At 40.5% G+C, this 11,310-nt stretch overlaps 1 protein-coding gene across 3 annotated transcripts in view; it reads left to right on the forward strand.

Annotated features, from left to right (window-relative positions):
* si:dkey-87k14.1 (leucine-rich repeat transmembrane protein FLRT2) overlaps positions 1-11,310 on the forward strand; it is a 61,399-nt gene that overhangs the window by 32,453 nt on the left and 17,636 nt on the right. The gene's annotated exons all lie outside the window — the stretch shown is intronic.

Here is an 11,310-nt window from a genome sequence, read left to right on the forward strand (position 1 = left end):
GGAAGAAACACAAAATAACTGTCAATATCTCTCGGCCTGGGGCTCCATGCAAGATCTCACCTCGTGGAGTTGCAATGATCATGAGAACGGTGGGCTGAGAAGGAATCAGCCCAGAACTACACGGGAGCATCGTGTCAATGATCTCAAGGTAGCTGGGACTATAGTCACCTAGAAAACAATTGGTAACACACTACGTCGTGAAGGACTGAAATCCTGCAGCTCCCACAAGGTCCCCCTGCTCAAGAAAGCACATATACATGCCTGTCTGAAGTTTGCCAATGAACATCTGAATGATTCAGAGGACAACTGGGTGAAAGTGTTGTGGTCAGATGAGACCAAAATGCAGCTCTTTGGCATCAACTCAACTCGCCGTGTTTGGAGGAGGAGGAATGCTGCCTATGACCCCAAGAACACCATCCCCACCGTCAAACATGGAGGTGGAAACATTATACTTTGGGGGTGTTTTTCTGCTGAGGGGACAGGACAACTTCACCGCATCAAAGGGACGATGGATGGGGCCATGCACTGTCAAATCTTGGGTGTGAACCTCCTTCCCTCAGCCAGGGCATTGAAAATGGGTCGTGGATGGGTATTCCAGCATGACAATGACCCAAAACACACGGCCAAGGCAACAAAGGAGTGGCTCAAGAAGAAGCACATTAAGGTCCTGGAGTGGCCTAGCCAGTCTCCAGACCTTAATCCCATAGAAAATCTGTGGAGGGAGCTGAAGGTTCGAGTTGCCAAACGTCAGCCTCGAAACCTTAAAGACTTGGAGAAGATCTGCAAAGAGGAGTGGGACAAAATCCCTCCTGAGATGTGTGCAACCTGGTGGCCAACTACAAGAAACGTCTGACCTCTGTGATTGCCAACAAGGGTTTTGCCACCAAGTACTAAGTCATGTTTTGCAGAGGGGTCAAATACTTATTTCCCTCATTAAAATGCAAATCATTTTATGACATTTTTGACATGCGTTTTTCTGGAGTTTTTGTTGTTATTCTGTCTCTCACACAAATACTTTTTTCTCTCACTGTATCTGTCGAGTTTAATAAGTGTGAATTATCTTTTCTCTTGCAACATATTCAAATTCCTTTATTATGTAATGTCGTAGCTTGCAATAATGATTATTTTGAGGAAATTTTGCTTCTAACATCGTTACAAGTTACTGTGATATTCCTTCTAAATTTGCTCGATAATGTTAAGGAAAAAGGATTTATTGTATAGATATGGCAACTCCTATCTTGCTGTGGAAAAAAATGTGGCTAGTTTTCAGGCCATTTGGTCGGGTTTTGAGTGGACATTGGGCTAGAAATTGTAGCTCACCCTGGCAACCCTGATTACATGTTATAGATGACTATGGTCAGTGATAGTGTCTTGTGTTAATTGAGGACAGTAGATTAAGTTAGTAATTCTCTTCTCAGGAACCATATGCTGTTCCAGTGCTACCACCTGATTAAACCTGTTTAAGTTCCTGAACAGTCATTCTGATTAACATGTAAATAAAAAAAGCCTTTTGAGTGACTAAATAATCACCCAGAATATTTTTGGGGGATAGAAATGCTCAAAATAACTACCAGGAAGTAGTGATGGGGAAACAAAGCTTCCTGAAGCATTGAGCATATCCTGCCAATTGTGTCAAAAATAGGTTAATTACTTGAGGCTTTGATCAACTCAGTGTACACCAGTGACACCTTCTGGTCAAAAGAATATAGAACTGCCAAATTATTATAGTTGACATCGCACACTATGTAGCATGTGCACATGGTAGCCTTTTATCTTCTACCAAACCAATCTGTTGGTTGTTCGACAAAACAAAGCTTCAGATGTCATTGATCACATGCTTCTGATAAAGTGATACAAACATCGGCATACTGTTTCGAAGCAAACTGCTTAGCGATTTCGATGCATGCCTCGGAGGTCCGGTATCAAACGTAACATCCCTACCATGAAGTTTGAAAAGACAGGCTGTGGGACGGGAGATTATATTAATCAGCTCACCTTGACTGACAGATCAAACAACTTGGATGCAGTGAGCAGTGTTGCAGTAAAATCATCCCAAGTAAATTTGGTGATAAACAAGCAACTCAAACAACATTGAAATTGCATCTCATGTTTGACTTGTCTCTTGGGATGTGGTTCACAGTAGTGATGATACATTTGATGTTGGAGCTCCGAGGCATGCGTCAAAATCGCTAAGCAGTGTACCTGCAAGCAGTGTGTCGATGCCTGTATCACTTTATCAGACGCACGTGATTGGTTTGGTAGAAGACAAAAAGGCTACGCTGTGTACGCACTACAGGGTGTGGCTGCTCCAAATTCTTTTGACCAGCAGGTGTCACCAGTGTACACTGTAAAGATCAAAGCCTCAAGTAATTAACCTATTTTCGACACAATTGGCTGGAGAACCTCAATGTCTCAGAAAGCTTAATTTCCCGATCATTAGTTCACAGCAGCACTGACGGATGTGTTGCATGACAACTGCGTCAGAGTTTTGAAGAACCCTTCCCCGTATTTTGTTCCATGCTGGCTGAAGACCTAGCTAGGCAGTCACTAGCTAACACCAGACATGGTGAAAGGGGAGACATACAGTGGGGAGAAAAAGTATTTGATACACTGCTGATTTTGCAGGTTTTCCTACTTACAAAGCATGTAGAGGTCTGTAATTTTTATCATAGGTACACATCAACTGTGAGAGGCGGAATCTTAAGTAATTCATTTGCATTTTATTGCATGACATAAGTATTTGATACATCAGAAAAGCAGAACTTAATATTTCATACAGAAACCTTTGTTTGCAATTACAGAGATCATACGTTTCCTGTAGTTCTTGACCAGGCTTGCACACACTGCAGCAGGGATTTTTGCCCACTTCTCCATACAGACCTTCTCCAGATCCTTCAGGTTTCGGGGCTGTTGCTGTGCAATACGGACTTTCAGCTCCCTCCAAAGATTTTCTATTGGGTTCAGGTCTGGAGACTGGCTAGGCCACTCCAGGACCTTGAGATGCTTCTTACGGAGCCACTCCTTAGTTGCCCTGGCTGTGTGTTCCGTCTTCAATGCTTTTACTGAGGGAAGGAGGTTGTTGGCCAAGATCTCGCGATACATGGCCCCATCCATCCTCCCCTCAATACGGTGCAGTCGTCCTGTCCCCTTCGCAGAAAAGCATCCCCAAAGAATGATGTTTCCACCTCCATGCTTCACGGTTGGGATGGTGTTCTTGGGGTTGTACTCATCCTTCTTCTTCCTCCAAACATGGCAAGTGGAGTTTAGACCAAAAAGCTCTATTTTTGTCTTATCAGACCACATGACCTTCTCCCATTCCTCCTCTGGAACATCCAGATGGTCATTGGCAAACTTCAGACTGGCCTGGACATGCGCTGGCTTGAGCAGGGGGACCTTGCGTGCGCTGCAGGATTTTAATCCATGACGGCGTAGTGTGTTACTAATGGTTTTCTTTGAGACTGTGGTCCCAGCTCTCTTCAGGTCATTGACCAGGTCCTGCCATGTAGTTCTGGGCTGATCCCTCACCTTCCTCATGATCATTGATGCCCCACGAGGTGTGATCTTGCATGGAGCCCCAGACCGAGGGTGATTGACCGTCATCTTGAACATCTTCCATTTTCTAATAATTGCGCCAACAGTTGTTGCCTTCTCACCAAGCTGCTTGCCGATTGTCCTGTAGCTCATCCCAGCCTTGTGCAGGTCTACAATTTTATCCCTGATGTCCTTACACAACTCTCTGGTCTTGGCCATTGTGGAGAGGTTGGAGTCTGTTTGATTGAGTGTGTGGACAGGTGTCTTTTATACAGGTAACGAGTTCAAACAGGTGCAGTTAATACAGGTAATGAGTGGAGAACAGGAGGGCTTCTTTTAAAGAAAAACTAACAGGTCTGTGAGAGCCGGAATTCTTACTGGTTGGTAGGTGATCAAATACTTATGTCATGCAATAAAATGCATATTAATTACTGAAAAATCATACAATGTGATTTTCTGGATTTTTGTTTTAGATTCCGTCTCTCACAGTTGAAGTGTACCTATGATAAAAAATTACAGACCTCTACATGCTTTGTAAGTAGGAAAACCTGCAATATCGGCAGTGTATCAAATACTTGTTCTTCCCACTGTATATGTATCTTTAACATAGATGAGTAGTGTATACTACTATATTTGCTGATACCCTACAGTCAAATTTTGGCACTATTTAGCTATTTAAACGACACCCCTCCGCAAACAAGTTTTTTTCCTTCATTGGTTACAAGGCGGTATTTATTCAAATTAGGTAAGAGAATATCATGTTACCATTGATGTTTTAAAATGACAGTTAGGGTGATGTCACCCTTTCCCCTTAATTATCCCGCCTTCTGAATCCAAGTGTTTGACGTAGGAGGGGACCAGTAACTTAATGATCAAGCAACAATCATTTTTCATACTTGATCGGGTTACATCCAAATATTATCCAATTTCATGAAACACTTGATTTTGACTGACAATGACCTTTAATAAACACAATAATGCAACAACCTATGTACTTCTAACACCATAATATGGCTATTAAACCAGAATAAATATACAACCATTCTCCACAAAGGTTCTAAAAAGAACAATAAAAAAGGGTTCTATATAGCGCCCAAAAGGGTTGTAACCATAGCGGAACCCTTTTTTGGTGCTATGTAGAACCTATTTTTAATGGTTCTTCATAGAACCTTAGGAGAGGGTTCTTTATAGTACAATACATGTTCCATTTAGAACCTTATGAGCATGGTTGTTTATAGAACCTTCAAAAAAAGGTTCCATATAGCACCAAATAGGGTTCCGCTATGGTTACAAAACAAACAACCCACTATATAGAACCATTTTGTTTTTTAGTTTGTAGTATGGAAAACATGAGACAGTATAGGGTGCAATATAATGCTGCTCAAAAAAATGTGGAACATACATCATTTGGTCTCCCGTCAGAATATAATGTGATTTAAAAAGTAATAACTCCAACCTTCATAGATATGGGAAAAAAACGGAAAACATTTAATGAATCATGATCATCCATAGTGTTTACTTCTATAGCAGATTCAAATATTTTCTGGGCAGCTATTTATGTCCTAATGAATAACTTTGTGTCTCTATGTACTTGCAAGGTTACAAAGATATGTTTTACAGACTGTTCATGGCACCATACTTCAAGCGGTCAAAGGGAAGGTCTATATCCATAAGGTTGGGTGTCCTTCATGTGTGACATACTGTATCATGACTCCAGATGTGGTACAATCCTGTACACTACTGCCACCTTCATATAGCATGTTGAACTTGCAGCACCTGACTCACTGCATATAGCCGACATACAATGGCTTAAATTTCACTATTCACATACAACCTTTGTCACAGATCTTCCTTTTCAACCTCAAACCCTGTAGTCTCTCAAATAAGTGCCATATTGGTCTATATGAAATGTACAAATACCAGCTTGATGATGTTTCATTTCCAGTTGTGGAACACTTAACAAGACAGAAATCATTCTATAGAATCATTCTGCATTCCTGTATTGAGTTAGAGAGTAAATAATACATGTATTTAATATCAGACAGTGCTTAGAATACATGTGTTCAGCACCACTGCGTTTGTTCATTTAGCAGCTGCCTCTGTACTTAAAGGGGCAATAACAAATTCAAACAACAACAAGTTATAATATCATTAATTTAAAAGTTTTAAAAATGAACCTACCAATCCCAGATTGTCCCTTTAAGTCTTTAATTCTGTAGGCTACATAGTCTCATTATAACTCAGATTATACCAACACCACCCAAATAAACCACCATAAATGACATATTGTCAGTGAGGGCCTGATATGGCCCATCATTTCATGATTTAGTAACCAACAGCCAGATTTAGATATCATTTTAATTATGGAAGTGGTCGGAGAAAGAGAGCAGATGTGGTGTTTGGCAGTTGAATTTAGAGCCACAAAGCTCCGGATAATGTCACATAGAGGCAGTGGACATAAAATACTAATGATGATATTGACAGGTTAAAGACCTGTGTGTATTTGTGTGCATGCATGCGCGTTTGTTATCTACATATTTGTAACTCACCACCTGGATTCGGTCTTATGTAGAAAAATGTGAAATTGTCTTTTTTACAATGGATAAAAGTAGAGACTCAGAGGTACAAAATGGTCTATCATACATTGCATTTGAGGAACAATGGGAAAGTATTCTGCTTGAAATTTGATCGACTTGTAAACTCACTTCTGAGAAAATCACCTTTGAATGTTTTGGAAGAGCTCTTCTTTGTCTACACCCATTCAGCATCGTTCACACCCTCTTAAGCTTTAGCTCCACCCATCTCGTTTCGCTCTTGGAGCGAACACTTGACTCTCTGGCCGAGGATTTGTTTACCTCTGGATAATATGAAGCGCTTTTTTGCAGACACCAGCCATATTCAACGGGTGTTGTACACACGTCATATAACATTAGCTAATGAGCCAGCCAGGTAATGTTAGCTAGTTAAACAACAATGAAGAAAGTGCCAACACTGCCTAACATTAGGCTCGAACTAGAAAAGCAAACAGCTCTGGGAAACGAATAATAACGTCCACTAGGGAGCCAGCCAGCTAACCTTAGCTAGCTAGCTAACAGTACACTTTAGCTTAAGACATATAGCTAGCTAGCTAGGTAAACAATGAACCTAGCTAGAAAAAACAACGTTTAAGATCACACGCCACGTAACGTTAGATAATGAGCCAGCCAGCTAATGTTAGCTAGTTAAACAACAATGAACATGGTGGCAACAATGCCACAGTGCTAGGCACTAACCAACCAGGTCCAATGTTAGCTAGCTAACATTAGACTCTAACTAAAAAAGCAAACCGCTCTGGGAAACAAATAATAACGTCAGCTAGGGAGCCAGCCAGCTAACATTAGCTAGCTAGCTAACAGTACACTTTAGATTGAAATGAAACCACTTTCTGTCAAAATTAGAAACGTGTAATATATGAAATTGTAACTAGCTAACGCTAGACTATTTTACCTGCAGACATTACCATGGACGCGTCTCCCTGTCAAGAATGCCATACGATGGTTGCCCTTAGTTTGAAGAGTTAGTTAAAAAAACAGGTGTTTTCTCCATCTCTTTAGCTATCACACTCTAATTCCACTGATTTCAAAACTTGATCCTCCAGAAAATGGAGAGCAACACTTATCCAGCTCCACTACACAATACATTTTTTTTAAAGCTGCATTCGACTGGATTACCAACACAGACTGACGAGCTCAAATAGACAGAAGCCTTCAATATGGCAGACCAATCCAAACTCCTCTCTCGGCACTCATTATCTAAGCCAATCATAGCTAGTGGGAAGGTTGCCAACTATTTCTGTGGCTTAACCAACAAGGCTTGTAATTTAACTATTTTATTTGTATTTACAGATGGCATACAAGTCTTTTATTAAGGCACATGAAAGTTAACATGTTTGAGAAGGCGTTTCTGGCAAAACGCATTTTGATTAAAAAAAATGTTTTACTCGTCTGTGAAGTCGGGACTTGCGACATATGCCTAGTTTCCTGAAACGGGTCACATTTATCATATTGATCCATCAGTCTGCCTTTTGCATTGGTTATCATATACCCTATCCATTACCCCCTTCTCTAACCCTTGACATGATGCAATTGTATCTGCATTGATACCAGTAATTAAAAAGCAATGGCAACCATTTCCAGACAGGGTCATGTGGGGATGTAAATTGGTCTGGCAAAGCAGCATCATGGTCAGGGGAAATAGCTGCTTCATATCTGGTAAAACTACATGAGTGGGCATTTAACTGTGTTATGCCAGGGAAATGCCAAAGATAATGCTATTGAATTATGATTCATGGATATTTGCCATTGAAATTGCTGATTGAATGCCTTATCCAGAAATGATGGTAATACAGACAAGCATCTCTTCTCTGTATTGTGGTAAAGGGATGTACACTGTTGGACATTAAGCTTTAGAACGGAATGTTTCTATGTGGACAAGAATCAGTACTGAGCAATCCAGGAAAAATGGATACGGATCAGTCTTGGAAATTATTAGAATACTAATGTATTTGGATGTATCCAAATGACTCATGCCATGGGATTCTAATGTCTCCAGCAGTGCAGAATGCTTCTTAAGCCATATAGTCTATACTGGAGCCTGTGCGTGTGCGCACGCATCACAACAGTCCCGTGTGGCTAAGTTGGTAGAGCATGGCGCTTGCAATGCCAGTGGGGACCAGTACGAAAAAGTATGAAAATGTATGCACTCACTACTGTAAGTTGCTCTGGATAAGAGCGTCTGCTAAATGACTCAAATGGAAAATGTAAGAGACATGCCACGTGGGAGATGAATAAGAAGGTCATGAACAGTCATTCTGAAAAGTACTTTTTCTCTCATGGCTAACTACCAGGAAGTTTGAAAAGACAGGCTGAGTTCACCAGTCAAAGACTGACAGCTCTTTGAAACGCCTATGTCAAGCAACTTGGATGCAGTGAGCAGTGTTTCTGTAAAATCTAGTGATGGGAATCTGAGTCTTTCACCAAATTGTGCCGGAAAACAGTTAATTACTTGGAGCTTCATTATCTGTTCACGATGCACATTGAATAGCAGCGTATGACTATTAGATAGATGTTTCTTTCTCCACTGTTTCTATCAATACTCAATGGTGCAGAGGTAAATCTGTAGCTTTAGTAGTCTATTATCAGTTGGAATACCAGGTTTACATCACACTTCCCTTTTTTGCCTTCAAGCTGACAAAAAATGTAATCTATGCTATTATTTAGGATGCTTAAGGCCTCTATATTGCAGACCAATTCAAACTCCTCTCTCTGCATGTCCAGCCCACTCATTATCTCAGCCAATCATGGCTAGTGGGAATGTTACTGCCTTTTTCTGTAGCTTAACAAACAAGGCTCGTAATTTAACAATTGTATTCGTATATACAGATGGCATACAAGTTTGTTAAGGCACATGAAAGTTCACATGTTCCAGGAGGCATTTCTGCCAAAAAAAACACATTATGATCAAAATAAATTGAATAAAAAGGGTTAAAATGGCTCTCCTGTGATGTCGTGACTTGCGACATACGCCTAGTTTTCTGAAACGGGTCACATATACTAAATAAAACAAAGTATTTGAACAACAGTGCAGAAAGTGTGGTTTCTAAATATTGTGTCATAAACTGGATTTTACCTCATATCCCTGAATGTTCCATAGTTCCCTAATCTACCTGCAAACTACCAGTCAGATGAAAGTTTTTGTACAAAATCCTAACTATATTTGTAAGTACGGTGTCCAGTAGAGTTTGGTGTTGAAAAGCAGCTTGGAATTGAAAAAAGCACCGGAACCATGGCAAAATCTGTGGGATCTCGCATTTTGCAAAATACGGTTTAAAAAGCACGTGATCAAACGAAGCTTCAGACATCATTGATGACATACTTCTGATAAAGCAATACACGCATAGGGACACTGCTTCGAAGTTAACTGCTTAGCAATTTTGATGCATGCCTCGGAGCTTCAAACGTAACATCACTAATTAAATAGTGTGAAACTAATTTGGTGATACACAATGCAACTCATACAACATTGAAATTGCATCAATGATACCATTTTTGTTATTTCTACCATTTGGCACGTTTTGTGATGCAGTTCACAGCAGCACTGACGGTTGTGTTCACTTGACAACAGCATCAGTTTTGAACAACCCCTTTTGTTCCATGCTGGTTGAAAACTAGTTAGCCAGTAACTACAGTTGAATTCGGAAGTTTACATACACTTAGGTTGGAGTCATTCAAATTTGTTTTTCAACCACTCCACAAATCTATTGTTAATAAACTATAGTTTTGGCAAGTCGGTTAGGACATCTACTTTGTGCATGACACAGATAATTTTTCCAACAATTGTTTACAGACAGATTATTTCACTTATAATTCACTGTATCACAATTCCAGTGGGTCAGAAGTTTACATACACTAAGTTGACTGTGCCTTTAAACAGCTTGGAAAATTACAGAAAATTATGTCATGGCTTGAGAAGCTTCTGATAGTTTATTTGAAATCATTTGAGTCAATTGGAGGTGTACCTGTGGATGTATTTCAAGGCCAACCATCAAACTCATTGCATTTTTGCTTGACATCATGGGAAAATCATAAGAATTCAGCCAAGACCTCAGAAAAAAATTGTAGACCTCCACAAGTCTGGTTCATCCTTGGGAGCAATTTCCAAACACCTGAAGGTACCGCATTCATCTGTACAAACAATAGTACGCAAGTATAAACACCATGGGACCACGCAGCCGTCATACCGCTCAGGAAGGAGACGCGTTCTGTCTCCTCGAGATGAACATGCTTTGGTGCGAAAAGTGCAAATCAATCCCAGAACAACAGCAAAAGACCTTGTGAAGATGCTGGAGGAAACAGGTACATTTGTATCTATATCCAAAGTAAAACGAGTCCTATATCGACATAACCTGAAAGGCCGCTAAGCAAGGAAGAAGCCGCTGCTCCAAAACCGCCATAAAAAAGCCAGACTACGGTTTGCAACTGCACATGGGGACAAAGATTGTACTTTTTGGAGAAATGTCCTCTGGTCTGATGAAACAAAAATAGAACTGTTTGGCCATAATGACCATTGTTATGTTTGGAGGAAAAAGGGGGAGGCTTGCAAGCCAAAGAACATCATCCCAACAGTGAAGCACAGGGGTGGCAGCATCATGTTGTGGGGGTGCTTTGCTGCAGGAGGGACTGGTGCACTTCACAAAATAGATGGCATCATGAGGGTGGAAAATGATGTGGATATATTGAAGCAACATTTCAAGACATCAGTCAGGAAGTTAAAGCTTGGTCACAAATGGGTGTTCCAAATGGACGATGACCGCAAGCATACTTCCAAAGTTGTGGCAAAGTGGCTTAAGGACAACAAAGTCAAGGTATTGGAGTGGCCATCACAAAGCCCTGACCTCAATCCTATAGAAAATGTGTGGGCAGAACTGAAAAAGCGTATGGGAACAATGAGGCCTACAAACCTGACTCAGTTACACCAGCTCTGTCAGGAGGAATGGGCCAAAATTCACCCAACTTATTATGGGAAGCTTGTGGAAGGCTACCCGAAAAGTTTGACCCAAATTAAACAATTTAAAGGCAATGCTCCCAAATACTAATTCAGTGTATGTAAACTTCTGACCCACTGGGAATGTGATGAAAGAAATAAAAGCTGAAATAAATCATTCTCTACTATTATTCTGACATTTCACATTCTTAAAATAAAGTGGTGATCCTAACTGACCTAAGACAGGGAATTCTTACT

Source organism: Salmo trutta, chromosome 33, assembly GCF_901001165.1.
Source record: "Salmo trutta chromosome 33, fSalTru1.1, whole genome shotgun sequence".
Taxonomy (NCBI): domain Eukaryota; kingdom Metazoa; phylum Chordata; class Actinopteri; order Salmoniformes; family Salmonidae; genus Salmo; species Salmo trutta.